Source organism: Musa acuminata, chromosome BXJ2-1 (genome assembly GCF_036884655.1).
Source record: "Musa acuminata AAA Group cultivar baxijiao chromosome BXJ2-1, Cavendish_Baxijiao_AAA, whole genome shotgun sequence".
Classification (NCBI taxonomy): domain Eukaryota; kingdom Viridiplantae; phylum Streptophyta; class Magnoliopsida; order Zingiberales; family Musaceae; genus Musa; species Musa acuminata.
The window spans coordinates 32,005,227-32,022,420 of record NC_088338.1 but is presented as its reverse complement, the minus strand read 5'-3'; positions in this window follow the sequence as shown (position 1 = coordinate 32,022,420).

The following is a 17,194-nucleotide window of genomic DNA, read 5'->3' as shown; positions in this document are numbered from 1 at the left end:
AAAGTCTGCAGAACGTTACATTTCGGTTCTGACCCCTAAACTTCCACTTGGAATAATAAATAACCATGCCAGGAGTTACTTACAAAAATTATTGACTCGAGTCCACTAGGCTAAACATAAATCACATATATTGAAACTAGACGCATCATTCTAAGATATCTTCAAATATAGAATCACTTCTGTCCAGAGAAAAAGATGTTGATATAAGAAAATACTAATTTAGAGAATGAACCAACAAACATAAACTCCAAAAAATTGTATCAGGTATATTTATATTGTTTAACATTTCTTCCACGAGAACATTCTGAATTTAAATAATTTTTTTTATTGGGTTAATTCAAACCCCTCTAAGACTCCTTTTACATATTCTTACATAAATCTATCAAGAAAACTCTGAAGTGCTCAAGGTATTTTTTTATACCTCTTCCTCATTAAGCTGTTCAAATACATAAAATATTTATATAGTAATCCAACTTTAATAGCTAAGGTTTTCTTTCTAAATTCCTTATCCTCTTATCATGGTTATCCCACTAATTTGTACTCTTTTTCATCCGAGTAATCTCACACCATTCTTAATGTATTCACGCTATTGCGCAATTCTGTGACTCTTCCCCTTTTATCGGTTTTATCGGTTGTCTATATTAGTACAATCGGTAATCTATCAAATTCGTTTCTCTCTTGGTTTTAATGACGTACCATTGTGTATTATTGGCGATTTCAACAATACTTTAGATGCTTGTGACAAGCGAGGCAAATGGAGTTTCTTGGTAACTCCATCTGTTCATTGTTTTAGGGATTTTGTGATAGTAATGGTTCTCAGGATATCAAATTTTACGGACCTAGTAGGTTCACCTTATCAAACATAAGGTTCTGCAAAAGTCTTGGTTCAGCTGGATCACACTTCTCCAAATGTGTCTTGCTTGAACCTGATTGGAAATTCTTCCATTTGTCATCTTACAAGATCTTGCTCCAACCACTATCCTCTTTTGTTTCGGATTCTTCATTTAAACCCTTCTCACAAACATTAATTTAAACCCTTCTCACAAACATTAATTCTATTTTTTTTAATTTTTGATCAACCATAGGGAGTTTCATAAAGTAATTAGGAATAATTGGTTTTGGCCTATCAACAACATGCAACCCAATTTTGCAACTAATCTTAGTTACCTTTGTGGGTATTTGTCCCATCGGATCTAAAATTGTTTGGATTGCCTTGAGGATGTTGAAAAACTTTGGATAGTATCACATATGCGGAAAGTAAAAACAAAAATTAGTTTCTCAAAATAATTTTATTAGATCATCGTGTGAAGATCGGGAGCGTAAAGCTCAAGGCACCAAAAACTGCATAAAGGATAGGAGTCGTTCTCACATAGGGGAACTCGTATATCCTCTAAGATCATAGATTCTAGTCCATAGATGAAGAAACTTTCACAAACGCCTCTCTAATAGTGATCCACATGATGGACGTAACAACAACACACCTCCTCGTGCAATACATTCTTTTCTCACGATCGTACACCACCATGCAATTACAAATAAGGAGGGACCAATCCCTTTTGCTATCCTCTCACACTAGAGGGGGCAATCAGTTGGAGAAAGAAATGGGGAGAAGATAAGGAGGGTGGTTAGGGGTCTAGCCTATAACCATTTTAGTCTTAACTCCTATTTATAGAGAGCCTCCCTTGACTAACCCTAATGGATCCTTCTTAGTGGGTATTGGATTCTCATCCAATAATCATTGACTTAATGGATATTGGATCCTCATCCAATAACTACTCTAAGTTCTACTAGATTTCTCCTAAAGATCCATTAAAATATGGGCTTATTTGATATCTCATATCTAAACTCTTCTATTTATTCATCATATGTGTATGACCCTCTAGGCCCAATACCAAGTTGGCTGTAAGTTACACCTATCAAAACTCTTTCTAACTCAGAACTCATTCTAACTTAGTGAATTATTGTTCCCATAATAATTCACTTAACTTATCAACTATAAACGTACTAGGCCAGTACACCTAATCCCGATAAGGGGGATCTAATCAATTGGACATGTTTGCCCTAAGTTATCATGTATCTATAGTCTATCATCCATCTAATATCTCAAAGATTGTATACCAAATATGGTGCTATCAGGCCTATGCGAAATCTTCAGAGTCTCACTCTAATCAGATTCTCTCGAAGAATTCCTTCTCTCTTAATCTGAATCTCATGCTTATCGGATTCATCATGATCTGATTGACCCTGGCTAGGGATTTGCATAAGTAAAAATATACGAGATATTCCTCTTATGATACTAAGAGTTGATGATCCTTTATTGACACTCAATTACCTTCGTAAGGTTGGCTACCATTTTGTTATAATCCCTTTTATTTTCTGAACTTTGAATAATATTTCATTAAGTTTATCTAGTCCAGTAAGAGTCACATATGGGCTTATTTGATATTTATTTATTTATTTATTAGAAGTCTAAGTCTTGATAGACTCAAGGGTAGAACTCTATAAATATGGATGTACCTATTTCTTTTCACCATCAATGAAATATTATTTCAGTCTTTTGACAAACCCTAGGAGGCCGATCCCCTCGAAGTGATCATCCCTTTTCTTCCTCTTCTATGATAAAACCAACTATAGGGTGCTTATTATTTGGTATCAGAGCAGTGATCCTCGGCATTCTCACTATAATTTCTCATGTCATTCATCGTCGCAACCATCATCATCTCAAAGAAAAAAAACAAAAAGGTTAAAGCTAGCAACATGCCCAACTAGCCACACCCTATCTTCCTCATGTGAGAAAGGGTCATCGTCGTTGTTTCCTGACCAGTGGACCACCCTCCTCATCGCTCCTAGCCTCAACGACCCTTCGTTGCTCTCAGCCCTCGACGACCTTGCTCCTAGCCATGCCACCATTATTGCCTCTTGACCTCGACAGCAACCTTCCCTCATCGCAGTGACTAAAACAAGGAAACTCCCTATGCCATCACCGTTGTTTCTTCCTCTTCTCCACCGGCATCGACAACAACTCCCCCAGCCTCAATCCCTGGCCGCTCATGATCCCTTGGCACTCTCTTCCCACGCAGTGATAAAAATAGGGCAGCAACCTTCCCTCCTCGTAAGGACCGAAACAAGGCAACTCCCTATGCCCATCACCATTATTTTCTTCCTCTTCTCCACCAGCATCAATAATAGCCCCCGCAGCCTTAGCCCCGACTACTTGCAATCTATTAGTGCTCTCACCCCACGCAGCGATAGAAATAAGACAACAAAAAAACACCCCCCACTGCCTCCTCACACCTTCTGCTATAACCACCAATTGTTGTTGCTTCCTTTCATAGTGAAATCTAGGGGTGACATCACATACATAGTAGAAAAACAAAAAGAAAAATCTTAGATTTTTATAAAAAGGTTTCATCGTCATGCGAAGATTGGTACATAAAAAACCCATGAAAATGAAAACTATGTGTGAGATAATTGTGTTACCTAGAGATATTGTATATCCTTGAATTCCTATAGATTTGTGGGAGATGATGAAGGAGGTCAACTATCCTCCTCTCTAGTAGATCCATATGGTAGGAGCTGCGAAGATACTCCTTGAATCATTGGCCAAATCTACACACCCTCCAAATAGGGGTTGCTTGCTTAGAAGGAGAAGGGGAGAGGAGAATATGAGGTGGTAGCCAAAAAGGCTTAGCCCATGGCCCTTTAGTTCTCTCCTATTTAGAGAGGTCCCTTATTAATTTAACCATAATGGATCCTACCCTATTGGGTATTGGATCTCCATCTAACTATCAAAACCTCTTAGATTAGTGGATCTCTACCTAATAATCTCTCATTAGTTCTTATTAGATCTCATCCATAGGATCCAATAATTCAAGGGCTTATTAGATGTCCAATAAAATAGGAGCTCCAATGGATATCTCATATCTGAATATTTACAAGTCGCAATATCTATCATATATGTGTGACGACCCTCTAGGCCTAATATCGAGCTGGTCGTGAGTCCTATTTATCAGAACTTTTTTTGGCTCAATAAATTATTATATTCATAATAATTTACTTGATTCATCGACTATAGACGTACTAGGCCACTACGCTGCAGTCCCCAAATAATATAGGGGAATCCAAACTTTTGGACCTATCTGTCCTTAATTATCGTGTACCTATAGTCCACTAGTCGGCGCAATAGTTCCACTCGTGGGCGCCTACGATCATACTTCAAAATCCATTAGTCGGTGATCTTAACGTCAAACCTGCTGCAATTCTCGATAGGCAAGGCCATCCGGACAGCAACCTTACTATTTAGGAAGTTATTATTAATGCCCGTGTCGATGAGAATAGTGATCGGTTATTGTTTGAGAAGGCCTCCAACTTTCATCGTTTGTGGGTTTGAGTAGCCGGCTAGTGCATGTACCGTAACTTTGGTCGATTGTAGCTCTTTTTCTGCATATTCTTCTTCATGTTCAAGACTCTCTTCTGGATGTTCAATGACCTTTTTTTCTATTGGTTCAATCATAAGAAGTCTCCTTTTACTACAACGATGCTCACGGCTCCATGGCTCGTCGCAATACCAACATAACCCCTTCGCATATCGCTCCCGAAGCTCTTCTCTTGTTAACCTCTTTGGTGTAGGGACTCTGTCGATAATAGGGGAGGGCTGAGGGCTTCAATATTGCTAGTCGAGGAGCAACCCTAGTCCTCCGAGCTTCATGGTTTAATTGCTCCTCTTGATGTCGTGCGAAAGAAATGGCTGCCATAAGCATGTACGGTTGTCGCACTTTAACTTCTCGGATCTCCGGCTTTAAGCCCTCAATGAAGGTCCCCAATAGCTGTTTTTGAGATTAATCATGAGTTTAATTAGATAACATTTCAAACCTAGTTTGGTACTCCTGAATGGTGGAGGTTTGTCGGATCTTTGCTAGTTGTCCGTCAATGTTCTCGTAATCGGTTGGCCTGAAGTGGATCAACAGTTCTTCTTTGAATTGTCAGCATGAGAGGACTCCATGAGTGTTTTCAAACCAGTCAAACCATTGTATAGCATCCCCTTCAAGATGTATAACCATAATTTTCACCATAGATGCGTCTGCGATTTTGTGGTACCAAAAATATCGCTCCGCACACGAGATCCAACCAATCGGGTCTTCTTCTTCCCATCTAGGGAAGTCTACTCTCATGCGTGGATAGTTAGGGTCGGTCATAGAGCCTCCCCTCCCTTGGAAGTCATCTCTTTGGGCTTGGTGTGATTGTTTAGAGCTCTCTCCTTGATGTGATTTCTTCGGGCTTAGTGGTCGGTCCAAACCGAGTTCAGTAAAGAGAGTCCGAATTTTATCCTTCATTCGCGCTTCCAAGGCTTCGAATTTAGCATTGATTATCTCCTTAGATACCATAGTATATGCCTCCAAATATGTGATATTAAGATCTCTCTTTTGTCGTTGAGTTAAAAGCATGTATAGGTTGAGAGAAGTGATGGTCGAAAGGGTTGATGGATTGGTGGATGTAGGCTACGGTTTAGGCTTATTTTGTTACTATTTTGGGTGCAGTTTGAAGGTGTGATTTGGTGGAGTTTTAGGGCTATGGATGAAAGTTTTGGATCTGTGGTAGATGGCAGCAAAGGTTTGATAGAAATCAGTGGAAGTTGCTGCAAGTATGTGCTATCTTGTAAGAGCAGAATTATCGTTGAAGAAATAGCGATTTTTCGATAAAATTTTCACCAAAAACTTGAGAGATTTAAGGAGAGAATTGATAGAAAAATCTCAGTTTATATGACAGTAAGGATGTTCAATTTAATCAAGAAATCTTTGGCAATATAATAGCAACAAAATTGGTGCAAGTTGCGATAGCAGAATTCTTATCGAAAAAATTTAATGGTTTGCGACGAAAATTTGTAGCAACACAAAATCATTTTTAGAGATGAATTTATTAATATATCAATACTAGATGGAAGCCAAGATAATCTATAAAGTGTATAAGAAATTTAATTCAAAAAAGATTGTAAATAGATGGGTTAAGGCAATAATATTCAGCTGAAATTTTCTACAGCACAGATTTTCAAGTGTAGCAGATTGGACATAAAAGATTAGTGATTTATATTAAGAATTTTTTGACGAAACCAAAGAAAAATCTACTTCAAGAAGTGTCAAAGCTATCATAAAAATTTCAGAGAGATTTGGATAGAAAAAATATTGTATCAAGATCAAACAAACAGTGCTACGCGGTTGAAATTTTACAATATAGATTTTCAAGTATAGGAGATTAGACGTAAAAGATCAATAATTTATATTGAGAATTTTTTAACAAAACTAAAGGGAAATCTGCTGTTAGCAAGTGTCAAAGATGTCATAAAAATTTCATAGAAATTTGAATTAAAAAAATATAGTAGTATGATCAAACAGATAGTGCTATGCGGTTAGAATTCTGCAATGTATCTTTCGTCGTAGAGATGAAAACTGTGACGAAAAGTTTATGTAGCAATATAGGAACAATTTTTTCGGTATTTTCGAATAAGGATAACTAAATTGTAGTAGCAGTAAGGTAGGAAACCAGAACCTGTTATAATTCACGGGGGGATCAAAGAATGATCTGCGGTGGTGGAGATGATGGTGGAATTTGGCGATGATCTTTTAAGCAATTGTGGGAATTGCTTTGGGCGACTGTGGAAGGGTAGCAAGATTCCAAGAACGCTGCTCTAATACCAGGTGTTAGAACCCTTGCAGATTCTAAACTTGGGGTTGATCTTTTTAGGGGATCGGCCTCCTTGGAATTCTATAGGGGTTCCTCCCTCTAAGTTGCTGCTCAAAGGCTACAGAAAAGATTAATCTATTACTTATAAAAAGAGGAGGAATATATGACTATTTATAGGGCTTCTAAACCCTAACTCCTAATAGGACTCCTACTCAAGACTCCTACTTCTAACCAACTCCTAATAGGACTTCTACTCAAGACTCTTATTCCCTTACAACTCCTAATTCTTCTCTAAAAAACAACCTCCTAACCCTAGTCGGCCTCTTCACCTCTTTAATAGGGGTCAGCTTAGGTAGGTTTTATATGAATGTCCCTCTCAATTAGGACTCTCCTAGCTAGAGTCCTAACAATATCCAAGAGTCTCTTCCACTCCAAGATGACTGAGGGGACACTGAACCATGTCCTAAATATGATTGAGTGGATATAGAAACTCATAGGTCTAGGAATAGTCCTAGAGGATAACTTGTGTTTGGATCCTATGCTTTAGTCCCTAACAGATTCCTTTTCACAGTTCATAATGAATTTTAATATGAATAAGCTTGAGATGACTCTCCATGAGTTCTCAATATGTTGAGGGAGGTAGAGAGTACTATCAAGAAAGAGAATCCAGTTCTCTATACTAATGAGATCATAAAGAAAAGGAAGGTAGAAAAATCCCTTAAGAAGGGCAAGGGTAAATCGGGTAAAGCAAAGTTGCTAAGAAGGACCCAATAAAGGACAAAAGCTAGTACTTCCACTATGGCAAAGATGGACACTAGAATAGGAACTACAAAGAGTACCTTACAAAGAGAGCGAAACAGAAGCTTGGAGAAGCTTCAAGTACATTCATGATTAGTTTCTATTTGTTAGATTCTTATGATAACACATGGGTATTGGATATCGGCAGTGCTTATAATATTTATAATTCATTGCAGACCCTGGTAAGACCTAGGAGATTGACGAGAAGCGAGATGGATCTCAAGATGGGCAATGGAGCAAAAGTTCCTATAGTGGTTGTTGGCGAGGTCACATTACATCTGCTTGGTATTTTATTCTTGCATTGGATGCATGCTATTTTATTCTTTCTATTATCAAAAATATTATTTCCCTTTCATGTTTAACAATTAGTAGATATAAATTAGTTTTAAGAATAGTAGTTGTTCAATATTATTAGATGATAAGATCATCACAAGAGAAACATTACATAATGGTTTATTTATGCTAGACACTACTCTACATATCATAAATATAAATGTGTCCAAGAGGAAATGTGATGAGGTGAACAGTGTATACCTGTGGCATTGTAGGCTAGGTCATATCTATGATAGAAGGATTCAAAAGGTACTAAAGGATGGATACCTAGATCCATTCGACTGTGAGTCATATGTAACTTTCAAGTCTTGCCTTTATGAAAAATTGATCAACTCTCCATTTAGTAGAACTAGAGAGAGAGTCACTGAGTTATTGAAACTCATATGTAGTGATATATGTGGTCTCATATCAACTCATGTCATAGGTGGTTATTCTAACTTCAGTACTTTTACTAACGATTTCTTAAGATATGAATAAATGTACTTAGTGAAGTATAAGTCTAAGGCCTTCAAGAAATTCAGGGAGTATAAGAATGAAGTAGAGAACTAGATTGGAAAGATTATCAAAACTCTTCGATTAGATTGAGGAGGTAAGTGTTGAAACTCAGATTCTAATGATAAAATCAATTGATGAATTAATGATCTAATCCACGTGTTGAGATAAGTGATGCAAGACTAACTACGATCATGAAAAATGTAAAACAATTAAAAAAGAATCGAATGTTGGGTCAGAGTCAATGATCAGGCATCGGGCCGGATGAATCAAGGGGATACACCAAAGGATCGAATAATGTAGTGAAAACTCACCAAGAGTTCGCCGAGAGTTCTCTGAAAGCTCGTCGGAAGATTGCCAAGAGTTCGCCAAAAGTTCACTGAGAGTTCAGTTGAACAATTGACATGTCAAACAACTTAGATTGCTCGTATCGTAATTGTTTTAGCCTTAACTATCATAGTTAGGACTTTAATTTGAGTTAGTTTTGGGAGAAATCTTGTTAACTCAATCAGGGGCCAATTGGACCTAAAACAAGATTGAATTGGGTCAGTTGGATGACCCATTCAGCTACTTGGAGCCACGTCAAGCTGTGGCACCGCTTGAGGCTCAGCCTCCCAAGTGGTCTGCACAGTGTACTACTGGTAGTTAATACTGTTAGGCGATGGTACCACAAAACCCTAGTCTTCGAGACTCTATCAAGTGGTCATACCACCTAGACCAGGTAATGGTACCACCTAATGTTAGTCTGCAGGTGATGGTACCATCCAATAATGGCGATGGTATCATTAGTACCCCGAAAACACGGGATGAGGCATTTTTTTGCTATATTTTTAAAGTCATTGGGGTCTATAAATACCCCACTCTTTCCTACATGAAAGAGCACAAAAGTGTGAACAAAAGTCTTGAGATTTTGGATTGTAAAAGTATTGAAAAATTGTTAAGTATCCTCCTCCTTCTCTTTAGCTTTGTGATCATTCTAAGAGACGTTTGAGGTTTGTAAAGGTTGTCTCTAAAACCTGTGAAAAGGAGAAATTGTAAGAGGGTAGTTGATCTTCGTCCATTGAAGGATGACTATTACTATATGTCGGCAGCCTTGATAGAAGAGGAATTGGGGAGTGTATATAGGTCACGACAAACGAACCACTATAAATTGTAGGGAAATCTAGGGGTGACATCACATGCGCGACATAAGAACATAAAACAAAAATTCTTAAATTTTTCATAAATTATTTCATCATCATGCAAAGATTGGTGTGTAAAATCAAAAATTATGTATATAAAAGATTGTGTTTTACCTAGGGAGATCGTATATCCTTGAATACTTGTAGATCTGTAGAAGAGAATGAAGGAGGTCAAGCGTCCTCCTCTTTAGCGGTGATCCACACAGTAGAGCTGTAACGATGCTCCTTAAATCTCTAGGCCCGCTATCCGAGGAGGAGAATGGGAGAGGAGAATAGGAGATGACAACCAAGAGAAGCTCTAGCCTCCGAACCTTTGGTTCCCTCCTATTTATAGAGGCCCCCTATCAACTTAACCTTAATAGATCTAGCCCTATTGGGTATTGGATCTTCATCCAACTACTCAAGTCTTTTAGATTAGTAGATCGCTATCCAAGAATCTCTCATTAACACTTATTAGATCTTATCCATAGGATCCAATAATTTAGGGGCTTATTGGATATCTAATAAGATAGAGGCATCGATGGATATCTCATATCCAACCTCTACTTATCGCAATGCCTACCATATGTATGTGACCCTCTAGGCCCAATATCGAGCTGGTCGTGAGTCATACCTGTCAGAACTCCTTTTTGTTGAATCTCGTATTTTGATGATGGAAACCAATTGATAATTGTTTATGATTTAATATACATTTTGAGTGACGCAGGATGCTTCTATCAGGATGAGACAATTAAAGCAGGAAGAATTATATTGGGCCGGAGGAACATGTTAGAAGATTGGACGTCGGGTTAGAGGATCGGTCGACATATCGATAGAAGGCTTCGGGCATCGGGCCAAGAAGAGTGGATATTGTGCCAAGGATATCGGAGTTGCGGAGTCAACTAGCCGATTGGGTAATAGGCCACAAGAGAGGACGATGCGCCGAATAATTGGACGAAGCGTCGAGGGACCAATGACATGCCAAACAACATGCTTAATGCTTAGTATTAATTGTCTAGATCAAAGTGTGTTTTTTACATGTACAGGATTAACTACGATAGCAAAGCATGAAGCAAAATGAAGTCCCGAAGTCAAGGACGTGATTTCGTTGGGAGTTCGAGAGTTCGTCGGAAGTCCGAACGTTCGTCGGAAGTTCTGGCAGAACTAGCCAAGAAGTCTCGGAGCTTGCTAGAGAAGCTCATCGGAATTCACCAAGAAGATCATCGTGAAGTCCAGGAGCTTGTCGGGAGTCCGCCGGAACATCACCGAGAGATCGTCAGAAGTTCGTCGGAAGATCGTTGGAAGAAACCAAGACATAGGGACTTGATTAGCTTAGCAAATGTCTTAAGAATCGTAGTTAGCACGTAATTGGGTTTGGATTTGGGCCAACCCAATTAGGGGTCAACTAGGCCAATGTAAGGACTGTGTTGGGCCTAATAAGATGCCCAAATAGTGCCCCAAGAAGTCTCACCATCGTGGCACAATCTTCGAGATTATGTCAAGCTATAGTACCGCCAGTTTAGGCGATTGTACCGCCCTTAGTAGGGTGCCAAGTGGTGGTACCGCTAGTCTGGGCGATGGTACCACCTAGGGCAGTATCATTGTCAAACTGACACTAGGCGGTGGTATCGTCCAGCGTAGGCGATGGTAGCACCCGTGCCCGGGAAACCCGAGATGGAAAAGTTTTAGGCTCCAAGTTTGAATTAATTTGAAGCCTATAAATACCCCTCTCATCCCTGGTTAACAAGCACAAGCACAGAGTATTTCTGTAAGAGGAGAGTGAGTGCTTGTGAGGGTTGTCTCCTAAACCCGAGAAAAGGAGAAGAGGGGTATAAAAGGTGGTTGGTCTTCGCCTATTGAAGGAAGACCTCTAGTGGACACTGATGACCTCGTCGGAGGAGGAAGCCGCAAGTGGATGTAGGTCACATTAACCGAACCACTCTAAAATCTGGTTTGTATTTGTTTGAGCAATTTACTTTAACTACAAACTTCCATACTTGTTCTTTACATCCATTACTCTCTTACGTATGCTTTCAAAGTATTAACTTTACGTAAAGGTTTTACGTTGGAAACGGTTTTAATCGAAATGAAGTTTTTGAAGATGTTATTTTACCACTGCACTAATTCACCCCCCCTCTTAGTGCCGCTCTTGATCCTAGCAATTGGTATCAAAGCCTTGTGATTTCTCAGTTGGTTTAACACCCAAGAGAAATGACTCTTTATGGCTTTCAAGAGGGTCACTCTCTCATTCGTCCTCTCTTTTTCAATGGGATGGACTACACTTATTGGAAAACTCGAATTAGAGTTTTCTTGCTTTCTTTGGATTTGAACTTATGGAACATTATCGAATCCGATTTTAAAAGGTCTTTTCTTTCGATGAAAGATTGGAATGATTTGGAGAAGAAGATGTTTTCTTTAAATGCTAGAGCTATGAATGCTTTATTTTGCACTTTAGATAAAACTGAGTTTAATCAAATTTCTATGTGCAAAATGGCTTTTGACATATAACACACTCTCAAAATCACACATGAAGGCACTAGCAAAGTTAAGAATTCTAAAGTTAATTTTTTAATACATGATTTTGAACTTTTTTGAATGAAACCAAGTGAGACTATTGGAGACATGAACACCCATTTTACGGATGTCGTCAATAGTCTAAAAGGACTTGATAAAAGTTTTTCGAATTTTGAACTTGTTAATAAGATTTTAAGATCCCTTCCAAAAAGTTGGGATCCAAAAGTAACGGTAATACAAGAGGCTAAAAACCTAAACAATCTATCACTTGAAGAACTAATTGGGTCTTTGATGACCTATGAAATGATTAATGTAGCACATGATGAACATGATGAACAAAACCACCTTCCAAAGAATATGAAGGATTTGATACTTAGAATATTTGAAGACCACTCAAGCATAAGCTCAAGTGATGGTGAACATGAACTTGAACTCACAAAGAAATTTTAAAAATTAATAAAATAAAAATTAAAGAACAAAAAGAACATAACTACTTACTTTGAACACAAGAAGAACACAAATTTGGATGAATCGAGCTCCTCCGAAGATGAGGAGAAAATCAACAAAGGCAAGGTGGTAAACTACGCCTTAACGGCTTTCAACGATGAGGTAATTGAAACTCTCTTAATTTATTTCGAAATTACATGATAATTTTAATGATGTATTTTCTTTTTTTATTTATTTATTTTAAAAAAAATTATTTTTTGAAAATTATATGTTTAATAATGATATAAAAATACAAAAAATTAGGAATCATGTTTATCATGCTAGTAATTTTGAAAATAATCATGAAAATTGCTTGTGTTATGTTAAATGAACAAAATGTTAGATTTAAATCTAATGATCCTATGCATGTTTTTTCAAGAATAAATTATGTGTATCTTGATGATTTCTGAATTTGAATGAAATCATGCTTGATATCTTAATGAAAATATTATAAAGTTTGATATCATGTTTAATGATGATGCATGACTTTTGTATAGAAAACTAAGCATGAAAAGTTGATTTACCTAAAAAGAAAAATGCTTTATGAAATCAATTTTGATGATGCATAATGATGTAATTATGTACTAAAAATATGAAATATTTTGAAACCATGTTTTGATGTCATGCATAATAATCATGCATAATAAATTTTAAAATTATGCATGATGATTTTTAAGTAATATATGGTTTATTGATCTTGATGGATTTTATGACGAAATTTATTTTTTTTTTGGCATAAAAAGGACAAAGGCATGCTTATATGAAACAAACTAAAAAGAGGAAAGCTTTATCTTAGAAAATTTTCTTTACTTTATCAATTTTTCCAAAAAGGAGATTAATGAATCCATTTGTATCATTTTTACGAATCTCTTGGACTTTGAAAATGATTTTGATGATTTAAATTTGAATAATTTTTTATCAAAATCATGATCTTGATTTTTCGTGATTTATAACTTGAAATTGTTTATGAATCAAGATCTTTTTTTTTTTGAACTCCCATGTTTCTTTTTGTCATTTACAAAAGAGAAAAATTATCCAAATGAATCATGGATGTTCTTTCGGTATTCATGAATTGATTATAACTTGAAAGATTTGTTATGAATTAATATTTTTTATTAATCGTTCTCGTACGATTATACTTGTTATCTTCTTAAGAGGAGATTTTCTAAATGAATCTTGATTTTTTCTTATGAGTTCTTGGATTTATTACTTGAGATTTTTTTTTAATCAAGATCTCTTCTTTGTACACCTATGATTTTTTCTTGGTATTTTATTTAAAGAAGAGATTTACTATATGAATCATGTCTTTTGGTATTTAATTGGTCTTATCCTTAATGATATGATTTCCTTGTATTTATGGCTTGTATGCCTTGAAATGATTGAAATATTTTACACCATCATGTTCTTCCCTTCTTCTTTCTTGTTTACAATGATAAAATGGGGAGAAGTTTTGATCATGCATGGTAGGATGTAATTTGACAAAATTAATATCATCATGATTTGAAATGCTATGATTTGTTACCAAAATGATATATCATGAATGCTTTAAATGATGAATGTTTGGTATCATGATCAAAATATTGATAAATGTTTAAAAACTTTAATTTTTAGTATCATGTATAATATGCTCATAATGATGATTGATTTATTTTTCGATATCATACATGAAAAATGAAATGTATGATTTTAAAATTATGCATGTTTTAATTTGAATATATAATAATGCACAAATAAGATTAATATTTATCTTTGTCATGATTTAGAAATTGTTGAAAAGGGAAAATAATTACAACATTGTATTCTTCCCTTCTGGTTGACAATGACAAAGGGGGAGCAAAACATGCTAGAAAGCAAATTAGCTAGTTTGCACAAGTCAAGAAAGTGCAAAAACTTGCTTATTTTCTTGCACATCGAAAGAGAAGATGCAAACGTAACACTTGCTAAATTATTTGCTTGTTTCATGTAAAACATTATATATTGCTAGCCTGCATATTGTAAAATAATGTAAAATTTTGCTAGCTTGCACTTTGCAAAAGAAGCAAAAATGACACTTCTCAAAAGAGAAGAAAGAGCTTGCTGTCTTGAACATCACTAGCTTGCCTATCTCAAGAAGCAAAACTCGCAACTTGCACATTGCTAAAGGAAGCAAGAATGGCTAGCTTGCACACTTCAACAAGAAATGCTATCTTGCGATCTCAACCAAAAGTGCTATCTTGTCTATCTCAAGAAGCAAAATATGCTAACTTGCACATCTAGCAAAATTGACAAATTTGTATATTTCAAGAAGCAAGAGTTGTCTTCTTGAACATCTCAAAACTACTAGCTTGCATGTTCTAAAATATTGTAAAATTTGCTAGCTTGTATGTTATAGAACTTGCTATCTTGCTACCTTGCATATCTATGATGATAGCAAAATTGCATAATGATAAAATTGGATATTATATTTATCATGCAATGAGTTGAACTTGTATTTCCAAACATTATCTTACTACTTAGCTATTAGCGAGGTCACCTACATTTGCTTGGTAGAGCTATTATTGAGAGGGGAGGTCACCTTACAGCATACCTTCTTAATAGAGTCCCAACTAAGTCAATAGTATCCACACCATATGAGATATAGAAAGGGAAGAAGCCTGATCTTAAGGTTGTTAAGATTTAGGACTGCCCTGCCTACATTAAAAGACAAAACCCCGATAAGTTGGAATCGACAACGGAGTAGTGCAAGTTCATGGGATACCCAAGGAAACTTATGGGTATTATTTCTATCATCCTTAGGACCAAAAAATCTTTATATCCAACAGAGCAGTGTTCCTTGAGAAGGAACACATTCTTAGCAAAGACAGTAAGTGCATGAGAGAGTTGAGTGAGGTTGGAGAATCTAGCTCAAGTACTACTCCACAACCTGAGTCTATTCAGGTACCTAACACACAAGTTCCAATTTTACGTAGGTCCGGTAGAGTATTCCATCCTCTTGAGAGATATGTGAGATATATTAGAGGAGAGGATGTTGAGGATATTGATCCTCAGACATACGAGGAGGCTATTATGAGTATATACTACCGAAGCAAGAAGCCATAAATTCTGAGATGAATTTTATGTACTCTAATAAGGTTTGCAACTTAGTTTATGCACTCGAGGGTATTACACCCATTGGTTGCAAGTGGATCTTTAAGAAGAAGATCAGAGTAGATGGAAAGGTAGAGACCTATAAAGCAAGACTAGTGGCTAAAGGTTATCATCAAAGGCAAGCTGTTAACTATAACAAAACATTCTCACCCGTAGCCATGCTAAAATCTATCTGAATTCTATTAGTTATTGCAGCACACTATGATTATGAGATCCGGCAAATGGACGTGAAAACTACGTTCCTCAATAGCAACCTCGAGGAGGATGTGTATATGATACAACCGAAGGGATTCATGTCCAAGGATAGTCCAGATAAGATGTGTGTTGAATCTCATATTTTCATGATGAAATCAATTAATAAATTATTTAATCTAATCCATATGTTGAGATAAGTGTACAAAATTAACTACGATAGTAGTAAGGTATAAAGCAAATGTTGAGTTGGAGTCAAGATCGAGATTTTGTTGGGAGTTCGAGAGTTCGTTGGACGTTCGAAAGTTCTAGCGGAATTAACCGAGAAGTCTAGGAGCTTGCCAAAGAAGCTCCTCGGAACATGCCAAGAAGATCGTCATAAAGTCCAGGAGCTTGCCGAGAGTTCGCTGGAACATTGCCGAGAGATCATCGGAAGTTTATCGAAAAATCGTCGAAAGCTCACCAGAAGAACAATTGACATACCGAACCAAGATTGCTTAGCTAATGTCTTAAATTATTATATTTAGACTTTAAGTTAAGTTAGGATTGGGAGGTAATCCCACTAACTCAGTTAGGGGCCAACTAGGCCCTTAACAGGGTTAAATTGGGTCAGTTGAATAGCTCATTCAGCACCTGAAGTCACGACCGATGATGGCACCGCCAGGACCAACGATGGCACCGCCTTGTCACGGACAAACTTTGAAACAGGATGTTTGATGTAATGCTTATATCTGTCCGTGTCTGTTGGCATGTTCATGCCTTGTAAAACATGTAGAGGGGCAGCCGAAGGCTTATAAGTCCCATTTTAGTTGGGTTGGTGGCCTCTTTAGGCTTGTAAATAAAGGTTGTGTCATGTGGACACGTGCGAGAGCTTTTCGGTCTGTAATGGACCATTTTACCCTTTGTTGTGCCACTGTTCAGAGCTTGTAAAGTCTGTTTGTAATTTGCATTGTCTATGAAGTGTTTTTCGGACATGTTTGCTTGTGGATCCCGTTTGAGGCGTTCTCTCTAACCCGTTCTCTCTTTTGATGGTCCTAAGGGACAATGGGAGGCTTCGGGGAGGCTGACCTTTGCGGACGGACACGCAAGGGTGCCGCACGACTTAGGCAAAACCAGCTAAGTCCGTGTCATATGGTATCAGAGCGGGACAAGCACTCATAGAAACACTTAGCATGCAAACGTGGGGGACCTAGCGGGGCTGCGTTGAGGGCAGTCAGCACACGCGCGACCGTTTGGGGGAAAACGGGCATGGAGATGTAGGGAAAAGAGTCGCTTAGAGGAGCGGGCATCTGAGATTGGCATTCACAGGAATGGCCAACCCTTCGCGCAAGAGGCACCACGAGAACAGGCAAGCTTGGAAGAATTTGGAGCGCACAAAGGTTGGGATGGCTGAGTTTGAGCTACGGCTCAACGTT